Genomic DNA, 13,414 nt, shown 5'->3' with positions numbered 1-13,414 from the left:
TCAAAAGACTTTGGCAAGCATCAAATTCAAGAACATTTTATCGCCAACAAGTCCTAACAAAATTGCAAATCAAAATGTTGCTTCATTTGTTCCATTTCTCATGTAGCGCTCATAGTCATCTGCATCTATTGCTTTCTTTAAATGCAAATTGAATGTGTATTGAAGTTTCCTTGGAAAAACTTACCATGTCACATTCTTCACGGGGGCTAACCTACTTGACCACAAAACTCACATATGATACAGGATGACTACCTCGTGAGACTCCTTGGACATTGTCTTTCTGACTATTGGAAGGTGTTAATGGCCCATGGCCCACTCCAAAAGGAAACAAACAAGAGTGGTTTGGTACCTCTGGGACTCATAGCTGGAGGGGAATTAGCTCAAATGGTAGAGCGCTCGCTTAGCATGCGAGAGGTAGCGGGATCGATGCCCGCATTCTCCATTGAGGAACTTCACCTTTTAGCAACTGTTCTCTAATCTAAGACCAGGTCATCACAATTTGAATGTGATAGACCTGGCCAGCAGAGTTGGTACACTTTCACTTCAGTAGATTCGGCGCCTCGCAGCTTTTCCAAAGTCCTTCTGATTGGGTCCTTTGCACCTTTTGGCACAAAAGTCACAGAAGGTCCCGCCGAGATTTTAACTGGTATCGCTGGATTCAGAGGCCAGAGTGCTAACCTTCATTCCTCATGGATTTACATGAGGCTACCCTGCAAATGAGAGCTTAGCAGAAGAGAGATTCAGAACAAAAGTCTGCTGTACGTGGGCCTGGCATGCAGCAATACTCCACGAGGGAACTTTCTCTTTTTAGTGTTCTTCACTAATTTTACAGACCTGGGCATCAAATTATGTTTTTCATTCATTATATTACATTACTTTTATTCATTTGGCAGATGCTTTTATCCAAAGCGGCTTATAATAGAGGAATGGTACAGCATAAGCGATTCATCTTAAGGAGGCAATAATACGAAAAGTGCTGCATTCCAAATTTTCAATTGTATCAGAACAATACTATCCAAGACAGATTAGAGTGCAACAAGAACAATATATGTAGATATTTTTTATATAAGCGCATGGTGAAGTGCTCATGGACCTGGCAAGCAGAGTATTGCAGCATGCAACACCCATGTACAGCTTTTTTCAGTCATGCAATTATAGCTCCTATCTATGTGAATGGGGAAATAGAGAAATCTTCAAAAGTCTTGGGCAAGAATGCAGTTCAACAACATGTGAAATCCCCAATAAATCCTAACAAAAAATGCAAATTTTTTTTTTTCATTTGTTCCATTTCTCATGTAGCGCTCAGACATGTTCATCTATTTCTTTCTCGAAACGCAAATTTAATTTGCAATGACGTTTCCTTGGGAACAGTTACCATGTCACATTCTTCATGGGTGCTAAACTTCTTTACCACAAAACTCACTTTTGACACAGGGTATCGATCTGCATTCTCCTATTGATAGATCTCTTCCACTCGCAGCAGAGTACGAATGCTTTCATACAGGAGATTTGGAGGCTCACTGATTTTGAAAAGTACTTTTGATTGGGTCCTAAGAACCATTGGTGCAAAAGGTACGGAAGGTCCCACCGAGATTTGAACTCAGATCACTGGATTCAGAGTCCAGAGTGCTAACCATTACACCATGGAACCGACGTTTTGCAAAAAGCGCTCCCCTGGGTGTGGACAATGAACATGCTTTGTGGAAATTGGCAAGAGAAGGGCACATTTTAGGCCTCTTATGGGGACTTCAACAGCCAACCTCTGTTTTTGGGCACAAAAGCCTAAGGAGGTTCTACCAGGAGTTGAACTCAGCTTGTTGGATTCAAAGCGCTAACCATTACACCACAGAACAGTGCTCTTTCACTGTTGAGAGTGTTATTGCTCTTTGGTAAGTAGTTTGAAGGAGGGCATGGGCAGCCAAGACAGATGGTAGCCTGAACAGAGTATTTAACCTGGGATGTTTAGATTTTCAGTCTATAGCTCCCTATTTCAGCTACATTGCCTCTTCCATCATGGATTTACAGGACATGACACTACACACGAGCTCTAGAGAGGTTCGGATCAAAACTCATCCTGGCCCATACGGGGCTCGAACCCGCGACCTTGGCGTTATTAGCACCACGCTCTAACCAACTGTGCTAACCGGCCACATCTTGCTTTTGTCTATGCACAGAAATTCTTGCTTGGTTGTAACGCTGACATTAAAACTTTGCACCGCATGGGATAAAGTTTGAAGATCGAAGGGCAAGAACAAGCTATTCTTGGATTTGAACATGAGACACTTTCGCACCCAAATCAAAAATCATCACTCTAGCCCCACAAGCCACCTTGCAATGTCTGCTCTCTTCTGAAAGGTCTACACAAACCTCATGAAGTTCTGATGCTCAGCATGTCACGCCAACGTACAGCTATTTTCAGTCATACAAGTACTGCTCCTAACTACATGAATGGGGAAATAGAGACATCCTCAAAAGACTTTGGCAAGCATCAAATTCAAGAACATTTTATCGCCAACAAGTCCTAACAAAATTGCAAATCAAAATGTTGCTTCATTTGTTCCATTTCTCATGTAGCGCTCATAGTCATCTGCATCTATTGCTTTCTTTAAATGCAAATTGAATGTGTATTGAAGTTTCCTTGGAAAAACTTACCATGTCACATTCTTCACGGGGGCTAACCTACTTGACCACAAAACTCACATATGATACAGGATGACTACCTCGTGAGACTCCTTGGACATTGTCTTTCTGACTATTGGAAGGTGTTAATGGCCCATGGCCCACTCCAAAAGGAAACAAACAAGAGTGGTTTGGTACCTCTGGGACTCATAGCTGGAGGGGAATTAGCTCAAATGGTAGAGCGCTCGCTTAGCATGCGAGAGGTAGCGGGATCGATGCCCGCATTCTCCATTGAGGAACTTCACCTTTTAGCAACTGTTCTCTAATCTAAGACCAGGTCATCACAATTTGAATGTGATAGACCTGGCCAGCAGAGTTGGTACACTTTCACTTCAGTAGATTCGGAGGCTCGCAGCTTTTCCAAAGTCCTTCTGATTGGGTCCTTTGCACCTTTTGGCACAAAAGTCACAGAAGGTCCCGCCGAGATTTTAACTGGTATCGCTGGATTCAGAGGCCAGAGTGCTAACCTTCATTCCTCATGGATTTACATGAGGCTACCCTGCAAATGAGAGCTTAGCAGAAGAGAGATTCAGAACAAAAGTCTGCTGTACGTGGGCCTGGCATGCAGCAATACTCCACGAGGGAACTTTCTCTTTTTAGTGTTCTTCACTAATTTTACAGACCTGGGCATCAAATTATGTTTTTCATTCATTATATTACATTACTTTTATTCATTTGGCAGATGCTTTTATCCAAAGCGGCTTATAATAGAGGAATGGTACAGCATAAGCGATTCATCTTAAGGAGGCAATAATACGAAAAGTGCTGCATTCCAAATTTTCAATTGTATCAGAACAATACTATCCAAGACAGATTAGAGTGCAACAAGAACAATATATGTAGATATTTTTTATATAAGCGCATGGTGAAGTGCTCATGGACCTGGCAAGCAGAGTATTGCAGCATGCAACACCCATGTACAGCTTTTTTCAGTCATGCAATTATAGCTCCTATCTATGTGAATGGGGAAATAGAGAAATCTTCAAAAGTCTTGGGCAAGAATGCAGTTCAACAACATGTGAAATCCCCAATAAATCCTAACAAAAAATGCAAATTTTTTTTTTTTCATTTGTTCCATTTCTCATGTAGCTCTCAGACATGTTCATCTATTTCTTTCTCGAAACGCAAATTTAATTTGCAATGAAGTTTCCTTGGGAACAGTTACCATGTCACATTCTTCATGGGTGCTAAACTTCTTTACCACAAAACTCACTTTTGACACAGGGTATCGATCTGCATTCTCCTATTGATAGATCTCTGCCACTCGCAGCAGAGTACGAATGCTTTCATACAGGAGATTTGGAGGCTCACTGATTTTGAAAAGTACTTTTGATTGGGTCCTAAGAACCATTGGTGCAAAAGGTACGGAAGGTCCCGCAGAGTTTCGAACTCGGATCACTGGATTCAGAGTCCAGAGTGCTAACCATTACACCACGGAACTAACTTTTTGCAAAAAGCGCTCCCCTGGGTGTGGACAATGAACATGCTTTGTGGAAATTGGCAAGAGAAGGGCACATTTTAGGCCTCTTATGGGGACTTCAACAGCCAACCTCTGTTTTTGGGCACAAAAGCCTAAGGAGGTTCTACCAGGAGTTGAACTCAGCTTGTTGGATTCAAAGCGCTAACCATTACACCACAGAACAGTGCTCTTTCACTGTTGAGAGTGTTATTGCTCTTTGGTAAGTAGTTTGAAGGAGGGCATGGGCAGCCAAGACAGATGGTAGCGTGAACAGAGTATTTAACCTGGGATGTTTAGATTTTCAGTCTATAGCTCCCTATTTCAGCTACATTGCCTCTTCCATCATGGATTTACAGGACATGACACTACACACGAGCTCTAGAGAGGTTCGGATCAAAACTCATCCTGGCCCGTACGGGGCTCAAACCCGCGACCTTGGCGTTATTAGCACCACGCTCTAACCAACTGAGCTAACCGGCCACATCTTGCTTTTGTCTATGCACAGAAATTCTTGCTTGGTTGTAACGCTGACATTAAAACTTTGCACCGCATGGGATAAAGTTTGAAGATCGAAGGGCAAGAACAAGCTATTCTTGGATTTGAACATGAGACACTTTCGCACCCAAATCAAAAATCATCACTCTAGCCCCACAAGCCACCTTGCAATGTCTGCTCTCTTCTGAAAGGTCTACACAAACCTCATGAAGTTCTGATGCTCAGCATGTCACGCCAACGTACAGCTATTTTCAGTCATACAAGTACTGCTCCTAACTACATGAATGGGGAAATAGAGACATCCTCAAAAGACTTTGGCAAGCATCAAATTCAAGAACATTTTATCGCCAACAAGTCCTAACAAAATTGCAAATCAAAATGTTGCTTCATTTGTTCCATTTCTCATGTAGCGCTCATAGTCATCTGCATCTATTGCTTTCTTTAAATGCAAATTGAATGTGTATTGAAGTTTCCTTGGAAAAACTTACCATGTCACATTCTTCACGGGGGCTAACCTACTTGACCACAAAACTCACATATGATACAGGATGACTACCTCGTGAGACTCCTTGGACATTGTCTTTCTGACTATTGGAAGGTGTTAATGGCCCATGGCCCACTCCAAACGGAAACAAACAAGAGTGGTTTGGTACCTCTGGGACTCATAGCTGGAGGGGAATTAGCTCAAATGGTAGAGCGCTCGCTTAGCATGCGAGAGGTAGCGGGATGGATGCCCGCATTCTCCATTGAGGAACTTCACCTTTTAGCAACTGTTCTCTAATCTAAGACCAGGTCATCACAATTTGAATGTGATAGACCTGGCCAGCAGAGTTGGTACACTTTCACTTCAGTAGATTCGGCGCCTCGCAGCTTTTCCAAAGTCCTTCTGATTGGGTCCTTTGCACCTTTTGGCACAAAAGTCACAGAAGGTCCCGCCGAGATTTTAACTGGTATCGCTGGATTCAGAGGCCAGAGTGCTAACCTTCATTCCTCATGGATTTACATGAGGCTACCCTGCAAATGAGAGCTTAGCAGAAGAGAGATTCAGAACAAAAGTCTGCTGTACGTGGGCCTGGCATGCAGCAATACTCCACGAGGGAACTTTCTCTTTTTAGTGTTCTTCACTAATTTTACAGACCTGGGCATCAAATTTTGTTTTTCATTCATTATATTACATTACTTTTATTCATTTGGCAGATGCTTTTATCCAAAGCGGCTTATAATAGAGGAATGGTACAGCATAAGCGATTCATCTTAAGGAGGCAATAATACGAAAAGTGCTGCATTCCAAATTTTCAATTGTATCAGAACAATACTATCCAAGACAGATTAGAGTGCAACAAGAACAAGATATGTAGATATTTTTTATATAAGCGCATGGTGAAGTGCTCATGGACCTGGCAAGCAGAGTATTGCAGCATGCAACACCCATGTACAGCTTTTTTCAGTCATGCAATTATAGCTCCTATCTATGTGAATGGGGAAATAGAGAAATCTTCAAAAGTCTTGGGCAAGAATGCAGTTCAACAACATGTGAAATCCCCAATAAATCCTAACAAAAAATGCAAATTTTTTTTTTCATTTGTTCCATTTCTCATGTAGCGCTCAGACATGTTCATCTATTTCTTTCTCGAAACGCAAATTTAATTTGCAATGACGTTTCCTTGGGAACAGTTACCATGTCACATTCTTCATGGGTGCTAAACTTCTTTACCACAAAACTCACTTTTGACACAGGGTATCGATCTGCATTCTCCTATTGATAGATCTCTGCCACTCGCAGCAGAGTACGAATGCTTTCATACAGGAGATTTGGAGGCTCACTGATTTTGAAAAGTACTTTTGATTGGGTCCTAAGAACCATTGGTGCAAAAGGTACGGAAGGTCCCACCGAGATTCGAACTCGGATCACTGGATTCAGAGTCCAGAGTGCTAACCATTACACCATGGAACCGATATTTTGCAAAAAGCGCTCCCCTGGGTATGGACAATGAACATGCTTTGTGGAAATTGGCAAGAGAAGGGCACATTTTAGGCCTCTTATGGGGACTTCAACAGCCAACCTCTGTTTTTGGGCACAAAAGCCTAAGGTGGTTCTACCAGGAGTTGAACTCAGCTTGTTGGATTCAAAGCCCAAAGTGCTAACCATTACACCATGGAACTGTACTCTTTCACTGTTGAGAGTGTTATTGCTCTTTGGTAAGTAGTTTGAAGGAGGGCATGGGCAGCCAAGACAGATGGTAGCCTGAACAGAGTACTTAACCTGGGATGTTTAGATTTTCAGTCTAAAGCTCCCTATTTCAGCTACATTGCCTCTTCCATCATGGATTTACAGGACATGACACTACACACGTGCTCTAGAGAGGTTCGGATCAAAACTCATCCTGGCCCGTACGGGGCTCGAACCCGCGACCTTGGCGTTATTAGCACCACGCTCTATCCAACTGAGCTAACCGGCCACGTCTTGCTTTTGTCTATGCACAGAAATTCTTGCTTGGTTGTAACGCTGACATTAAAACTTTGCACCGCATGGGATAAAGTTTGAAGATCGAAGGGCAAGAACAAGCTATTCTTGGATTTGAACACGAGACACTTTCGCACCCAAATCAAAAATCATCACTCTAGCCCCACAAGCCACCTTGCAATGTCTGCTCTCTTCTGAAAGGTCTACACAAACCTCATGAAGTTCTGATGCTCAGCATGTCACGCCAACGTACAGCTATTTTCAGTCATACAAGTACTGCTCCTAACTACATGAATGGGGAAATAGAGACATCCTCAAAAGACTTTGGCAAGCATCAAATTCAAGAACATTTTATCGCCAACAAGTCCTAACAAAATTGCAAATCAAAATGTTGCTTCATTTGTTCCATTTCTCATGTAGCGCTCATAGTCATCTGCATCTATTGCTTTCTTTAAATGCAAATTGAATGTGTATTGAAGTTTCCTTGGAAAAACTTACCATGTCACATTCTTCACGGGGGCTAACCTACTTGACCACAAAACTCACATATGATACAGGATGACTACCTCGTGAGACTCCTTGGACATTGTCTTTCTGACTATTGGAAGGTGTTAATGGCCCATGGCCCACTCCAAACGGAAACAAACAAGAGTGGTTTGGTACCTCTGGGACTCATAGCTGGAGGGGAATTAGCTCAAATGGTAGAGCGCTCGCTTAGCATGCGAGAGGTCCCGCCGAGATTTTAACTGGTATCGCTGGATTCAGAGGCCAGAGTGCTAACCTAACTCGTTGGAAGTTCACGACGTGGTTGAGCGCTTGTTGCAAGGCATGCAGCAGCTTACCCTTGTCCACTCTTCAGCACCTGCGGTTTGTCTTATTGAAACCCCTATTGTCACTACATCGACACGTCTAGTGAGTGACAGACAGGGAATGTTTCGGTTACTGTTGTAACCTCTGTTCCCTGATGGTGGGAATGAGACGTTGTGTCCCTCTTGCCGGGACACTCTATCGGCTCCTCAGCATAAATCTTAATGAGTGATTCACACCCTCTCCTTTTATACCTGTATGTCCGGGGCGGAGAGTGGCATGCAAATTCCACACCAGTTTTCACTGGCCTTTTCTATTTTAAGCAAAGGTGATTGGGGCTCTCAAGATCGAACCCCTAGTGTCACTACATCGACACAACGTCTTGTTCCCTCCATCAGGGAACAGAGGTTACATCAGTAACCAAGACGTTTTCAAATGAAAACGTATTAGCGTGGACAAGGCCTAAGAGTACGTTTACACAACAATGATGTACTAAAACCGAAAAGTTTCGTGTACAGACGACAACATCAAAACGATCCTTGTTCACACAGATCCGCGAAAATGACTAAAAACACTGTATTATGCATGCCAGGCCAGTAGTTGGCGTTGTCACTTTGTAAAGAAACACTATGCGCCTGCACACATAAGCATTCTTCCACAGAGCGGTGAATACAAACAATGAAGGTGGTGAAAGCATCAAGCAGTTTTGTCTGGACGGACGGTAAGGTTGCATTATTACTACAATTACTTTGCTGGAGAAGTGTCAATAAACTCTAAATCTTGAGCAGCACAAACACAGTCCTGTAGTCCACCATTGTAGTTTTGAATGTCTCGCGCATTGTTTTGAAGTACTCGCGCGCATTCCTATAGACTGAACTCTCTAGATTATTCAATAAATTCTGCTCATTTTTACCATAACTTCGTCTCCTGCCTTCTTCTGTATTCCCCCTGCTGACTCTTGGGCTGGTAGGAGAGTATGTTAACATAACAAGCTGTTGATGTTGACTGGTTTTGGATATCAGACAGAACTCTGATATATGGATATCTTCTGATGGAGAGAGATGTCTTGTGCACTCTGGATCTAACATGCATTTTCACTGCCTCATGTTTTCATATTCTAAGCATATCATTGAATACTGTACATGGCATCACATCTCTGTCTATAGGCTATATACATAAGCGGTGGGTGAATGAATTGCAGGGTAAAGGTACATCATATAAAATTAAGTAATTAAATAAATAACATTTAAAATACAAATATATTTTTCCCATCTGAATCCATACATTAATTTCAAGATTTTCAAATTGCAGGTTCTGCCTAATGTACAATGTTCACACTCCATAAAAAACACTCCAAATGAATAAATTGTTGATTATTGTTATTTGCACAGACACCAGTATTAATATTGATAATTATACATCTCAAATTGATCAATCCATCATTATTTATATAAAACATAATACGCATGCGCATGACGTCATCGTTTTCACAAATTTGCGTTTTTGTATGTTTACATGGAGACGATAACGGCATCGTTTTCAAAAACTTGTACTCTGAAACCCGTTTTTAAAAGTTTGTGTTTTCAGGCCCCAAAATGCTGTTGTCATGTAAACGAACAGCCAAAACGCATAAAAAGTTTTTCGCTTTTAGTTGAAAACGTTGTCGTGTAAAAGGCCCCATAGTCAAGTTAATAATAAAGACATGCGGTTCAGACATGTTCAGTAACTGCTGACTGATTCAGTGAGTTCATTCAGTAAAATATAGAATAAATCGTTAGAATAAATCAAATCTATTAGAACTCCTTGATTCAAACCCATAACAAATAGATTTTTTAACTGCAGGAAACACTGTTATCGAATGTAATTTTCCTTTATAATTCAATACATTTCACCTACAGTATCTTTAAACCATAGAGTTTTGAATTGTTTTTAAAAATATGATATTGGCCAGTCTAATAGTATGATCATTTTGATTCTGTTATTCTCTACTATCCTCTATCTCTATGTCGAGATAAATGCCACAAATAATCTTAAAGCAGGAGCATCCAAAGTAGCTCAGTATTTGCCAAATCTCATGTCAACTTCCAGACATGGATGCATTTTATTTACAATTGAGAATATACATCCTGTTCTAAATCAGTGATTTGTTCAATCTAATGACTTATTGTGATTCTGTAATAATAATTGTGTTTGTGTAATGAAGGGTAACTTATTTTACAAAGTCTTTACAAAACCTAAGCTTATAATACCCTAACTTCATTGTTAGTGACTTGAATATTGAGAATCGTGTTCTGCTGATTCTGATGCATTATCCTGTATTTGCTTTTATAGATTTATAGGACTCAGGTTGCGGCAAGTGGACATGCTACAGAAAGGCATCACTGGAAGCTCTTCAACACTGACTAAAACTAGCTTATCATCTGCGTGGTGTTTGCAAATCTGCAATAAAGAGAATTAGGAGAAGAGGTGACCTGAAAATTGGACAAAGACATGAAATTGTTTGGATCGATGAGAGCAAATTTGGCCACAAGAGAAAGGTAAAATAATTTTAACTAATTTCAATCACAGTAAAGATAAAAGTACATAAAAGTACCAATATACTGTAGTAACGCTAACATTTGGAATTCTTTTCTATTCATGTGTTTATTTTTAGTACAACAGGGGCAGACAAAGCAATAGGAGGTCATGGGTGTTTGGAATGCTTAGTGTCAAAGGGGAGAGCAGAAGACCCATTCTGAGAGTTGTCGGTCTTTGTTCAACTCAACACTTCATGCCAATTCTCCAGAGGCATGTTAGACAAGGAAGCACTGTTGTCTTAGATGGATGGAGAGCATGTAACCATCTCAGGGATGCTGGATATAACCATCTTACAGTGAACCATAAAGAGCTTTTTTTATCCTCTCACAGGTGCTCAAACACAAAACAATAATCGCGTTCACACATACAACCATTTTCAGAAAATTACCAACAATTTCCAGTTTTGAGGTCACATGTGAACACGACCCTTTTGAAAATACTGGTAAATTTTGCTCTGGCAATTTTCCTTAATGCAAATTTGTATCATTACCTATAAATTTCCTTATTCATGGTATGTGTGAACAGAGCCAGAAGATTGGAAATATGACATGATGCCATGCGAGAAGCAGACGTGTGAGTCACGAGCTCTGTGCACTTTGCTAGTTTTTCAAATTATTTTCATGTTATAATCCGGTGAGATTCCATATACCCAATTACATATTTGCTCTTTGAGGTAAACATGGCAAAGAAGTCAAAATCCTCAGACTCTGGAGACATTAAAAGACACTTACGTGCTCACGCTGACACCCCTGAACAGGCCTTAAGCTGGGGACTCAATTTGGAAGGCACATCGGGAGAAGAAATTCAGCATCAACTGTCCAACATCTCGGTGATGCTGACGAAAGTTGTTGCTGAGTTTGAGGATCTCACTGTAATATGTCGATCGATTACGGTGATGGAAACAAAATTCTCTGAGTTGGTCACAAGAGTGGCAGATGTTGAGAGACGGATCGATTATCTGGAGTCATCAGAAAGGGAATTATCCGCATATCCGCCCGCATCCAAAACAGACCTGGAACACATTTTGAAAAAGCTGGAATATTTTGAAAATATGAGCCGAAGAAATAACATACGGATTGTTGGAATTCCTGAGCATGAAGTAGGCAGAAATGTGGTGAAATTCCTGGATGATCTCTTCCTGAGTCTGCTCGATATAACAGGCCATAAACTGGAAATCGAGCTAGCTCATAGAGTCCCGGCTCATGGATCTGCTGAGGAAGACAGGACCCAATCAATTCTGGCCAAATTTCTGAGATCATCCGATAAAGATCTCGTGTTGCGCCAGGCGAGGAGCAAAGGAAAGCTTTCTTGGAAGAATCACAATATTTTCTTGTTCCCGGACTTGGCGAATTTGACAAGAGAGAAACGAGATCGGTTCAAGGAATGTAAGAAACTTTTACATCAACGGAAGATTGCTTTTGCACTGATGTTTCCGGCCAAACTGATGTTGGGCCTCATGTATTCAGATAGAAGACAAAGGCAGGCCTAACACAGTCGTAAAACCTAACCAAGGCCCACACACAAGTCATAAATCTTACTGATAAAAACCGTGTCAAAATCAAACAAAGGGAGTCCAAAACAGACTACAAATCCCATGGAGCCTTGCTCACTAAATGATCGAACTCTCAACTCCTATTGAATGAGGCACATGACAGAACGCCAAAAAAAGGCAATAAATGTTTACTTTAGAACAGGGAACATACTCTAAGGTAATATTGGCTTATAATGCATTTATCAATGACAAGCATATTTGTTACCAATGAATAAATTACTCCTTTAGAATAGGAAATATGTTTCAGTTATAAATAATTTGTTAGTATAGAATAACTACTAGAGTAACTGTACAAGCGTTTGTGTAACAGCTCCGTGCTTTTCAGCTCATTTGAAGAAATACCCATTCTATATTTATTTTACACTTATAAGATGCACAGTCACATAGTGTATTGAGAACCTACACTGAAAAAAAAAAATGTTTTGTCAGTTCAACTTAGAAATGTGGTATCATGTGGTAATATCTAAATTAACTAGTTTTGTTGAAATGAAAGTGTTTAATATTCTGAATATAACTGAATTTAACCAACCTAAGTTCATTTCTTTAATCAGGTCAAATCACATTTTTATTTTAATGTATGTTCACACGGACACTGAATTTTTTTTTCTTCTGTAGGATGCAACAGGAAGGTTGAAAACAAGCTTTCCCCATCATTTGTATGGTATCTGAAAATCGGACTAAGGGCGCCTACACAATAGAGTTAACACTGTGTCAGAGAAAGCTGTCAATGCATTGATTTCAAAGGGGATGGTGCATTGGAAGGACGGACATGTCACAATATGTGAATGAACCCAGATGCAGACAGTCATCTAAACCAAAAATCCTCTATTAGGGAGAAAATAAAAAACAAAAACTGGGCATCTAACACAAAAGGCCCAGTCTTAACCAATAAAACTAACTAGTACCAACTGACACAAACCAGACCGACCAGGAAACATGACAAGACAAGAGGAATGAACCAACACAGGACAGAGCACAAAAGGGGAAATAAATAGGAAAACAAATAAGGAGGGTAACAAGGGAAGGCAGGTGTAACTAATAAACTGATAACAAGACAAACGAGGGGGTGGGGTTTAACTCAAGGCTGAATTGACAGGATTGCACATGGCAATGAAAAACCAACAAAGCCATGTGCACTCATACAACAAGGGAGACATATGAATGTCAGAATCCAGCCACAAAAACTATAAACAAAGACAGCACAAGTGACAGGATCCTGACAGGACAAAGAAAACACAAGGGTTTCCGATAGTGAAGCTCCATCGTGCGACCAAATTTGAGAACATTTAAACTTTTGCTGCAACGTACTCTGGTGTATGCATACATTGACCAATGAGAATCTTGGAGAGGTGGGACTAGCTGCACTGTCAAATCAGAAAAC

The 13,414-nt window shown here is 40.8% G+C and overlaps 8 non-coding genes across 8 annotated transcripts; 2 read left to right on the top strand and 6 right to left on the bottom strand.

The window, feature by feature from the left end:
• Positions 1 to 369: 369 nt before the first annotated feature.
• Positions 370 to 442, top strand: trnaa-agc (transfer RNA alanine (anticodon AGC)). The gene has a single exon. It is a non-coding gene; the product is annotated as a tRNA-Ala (tRNA).
• A 1,137-nt stretch (positions 443 to 1,579) lies between these two features.
• On the bottom strand, positions 1,580 to 1,651 carry trnaq-cug (transfer RNA glutamine (anticodon CUG)). The gene has a single exon. It is a non-coding gene; the product is annotated as a tRNA-Gln (tRNA).
• A 424-nt stretch (positions 1,652 to 2,075) lies between these two features.
• trnai-aau (transfer RNA isoleucine (anticodon AAU)) lies at positions 2,076 to 2,149 on the bottom strand. Its single transcript has one exon. It is a non-coding gene; the product is annotated as a tRNA-Ile (tRNA).
• Positions 2,150 to 2,837: 688 nt separating this feature from the next.
• On the top strand, positions 2,838 to 2,910 carry trnaa-agc (transfer RNA alanine (anticodon AGC)). The gene has a single exon. It is a non-coding gene; the product is annotated as a tRNA-Ala (tRNA).
• Positions 2,911 to 4,048: 1,138 nt separating this feature from the next.
• Positions 4,049 to 4,120, bottom strand: trnaq-cug (transfer RNA glutamine (anticodon CUG)). Its single transcript has one exon. It is a non-coding gene; the product is annotated as a tRNA-Gln (tRNA).
• Positions 4,121 to 4,544: 424 nt separating this feature from the next.
• On the bottom strand, positions 4,545 to 4,618 carry trnai-aau (transfer RNA isoleucine (anticodon AAU)). The gene has a single exon. It is a non-coding gene; the product is annotated as a tRNA-Ile (tRNA).
• Positions 4,619 to 6,515: 1,897 nt separating this feature from the next.
• trnaq-cug (transfer RNA glutamine (anticodon CUG)) lies at positions 6,516 to 6,587 on the bottom strand. Its single transcript has one exon. It is a non-coding gene; the product is annotated as a tRNA-Gln (tRNA).
• Positions 6,588 to 7,018: 431 nt separating this feature from the next.
• Positions 7,019 to 7,092, bottom strand: trnai-aau (transfer RNA isoleucine (anticodon AAU)). Its single transcript has one exon. It is a non-coding gene; the product is annotated as a tRNA-Ile (tRNA).
• Positions 7,093 to 13,414: the final 6,322 nt, after the last annotated feature.

This window comes from Myxocyprinus asiaticus, chromosome 18 (assembly GCF_019703515.2).
Source record: "Myxocyprinus asiaticus isolate MX2 ecotype Aquarium Trade chromosome 18, UBuf_Myxa_2, whole genome shotgun sequence".
In the NCBI taxonomy this organism is placed as follows: Eukaryota; Metazoa; Chordata; class Actinopteri; order Cypriniformes; family Catostomidae; genus Myxocyprinus; species Myxocyprinus asiaticus.
This window is presented reverse-complemented; position numbering and strand designations above follow the sequence as displayed.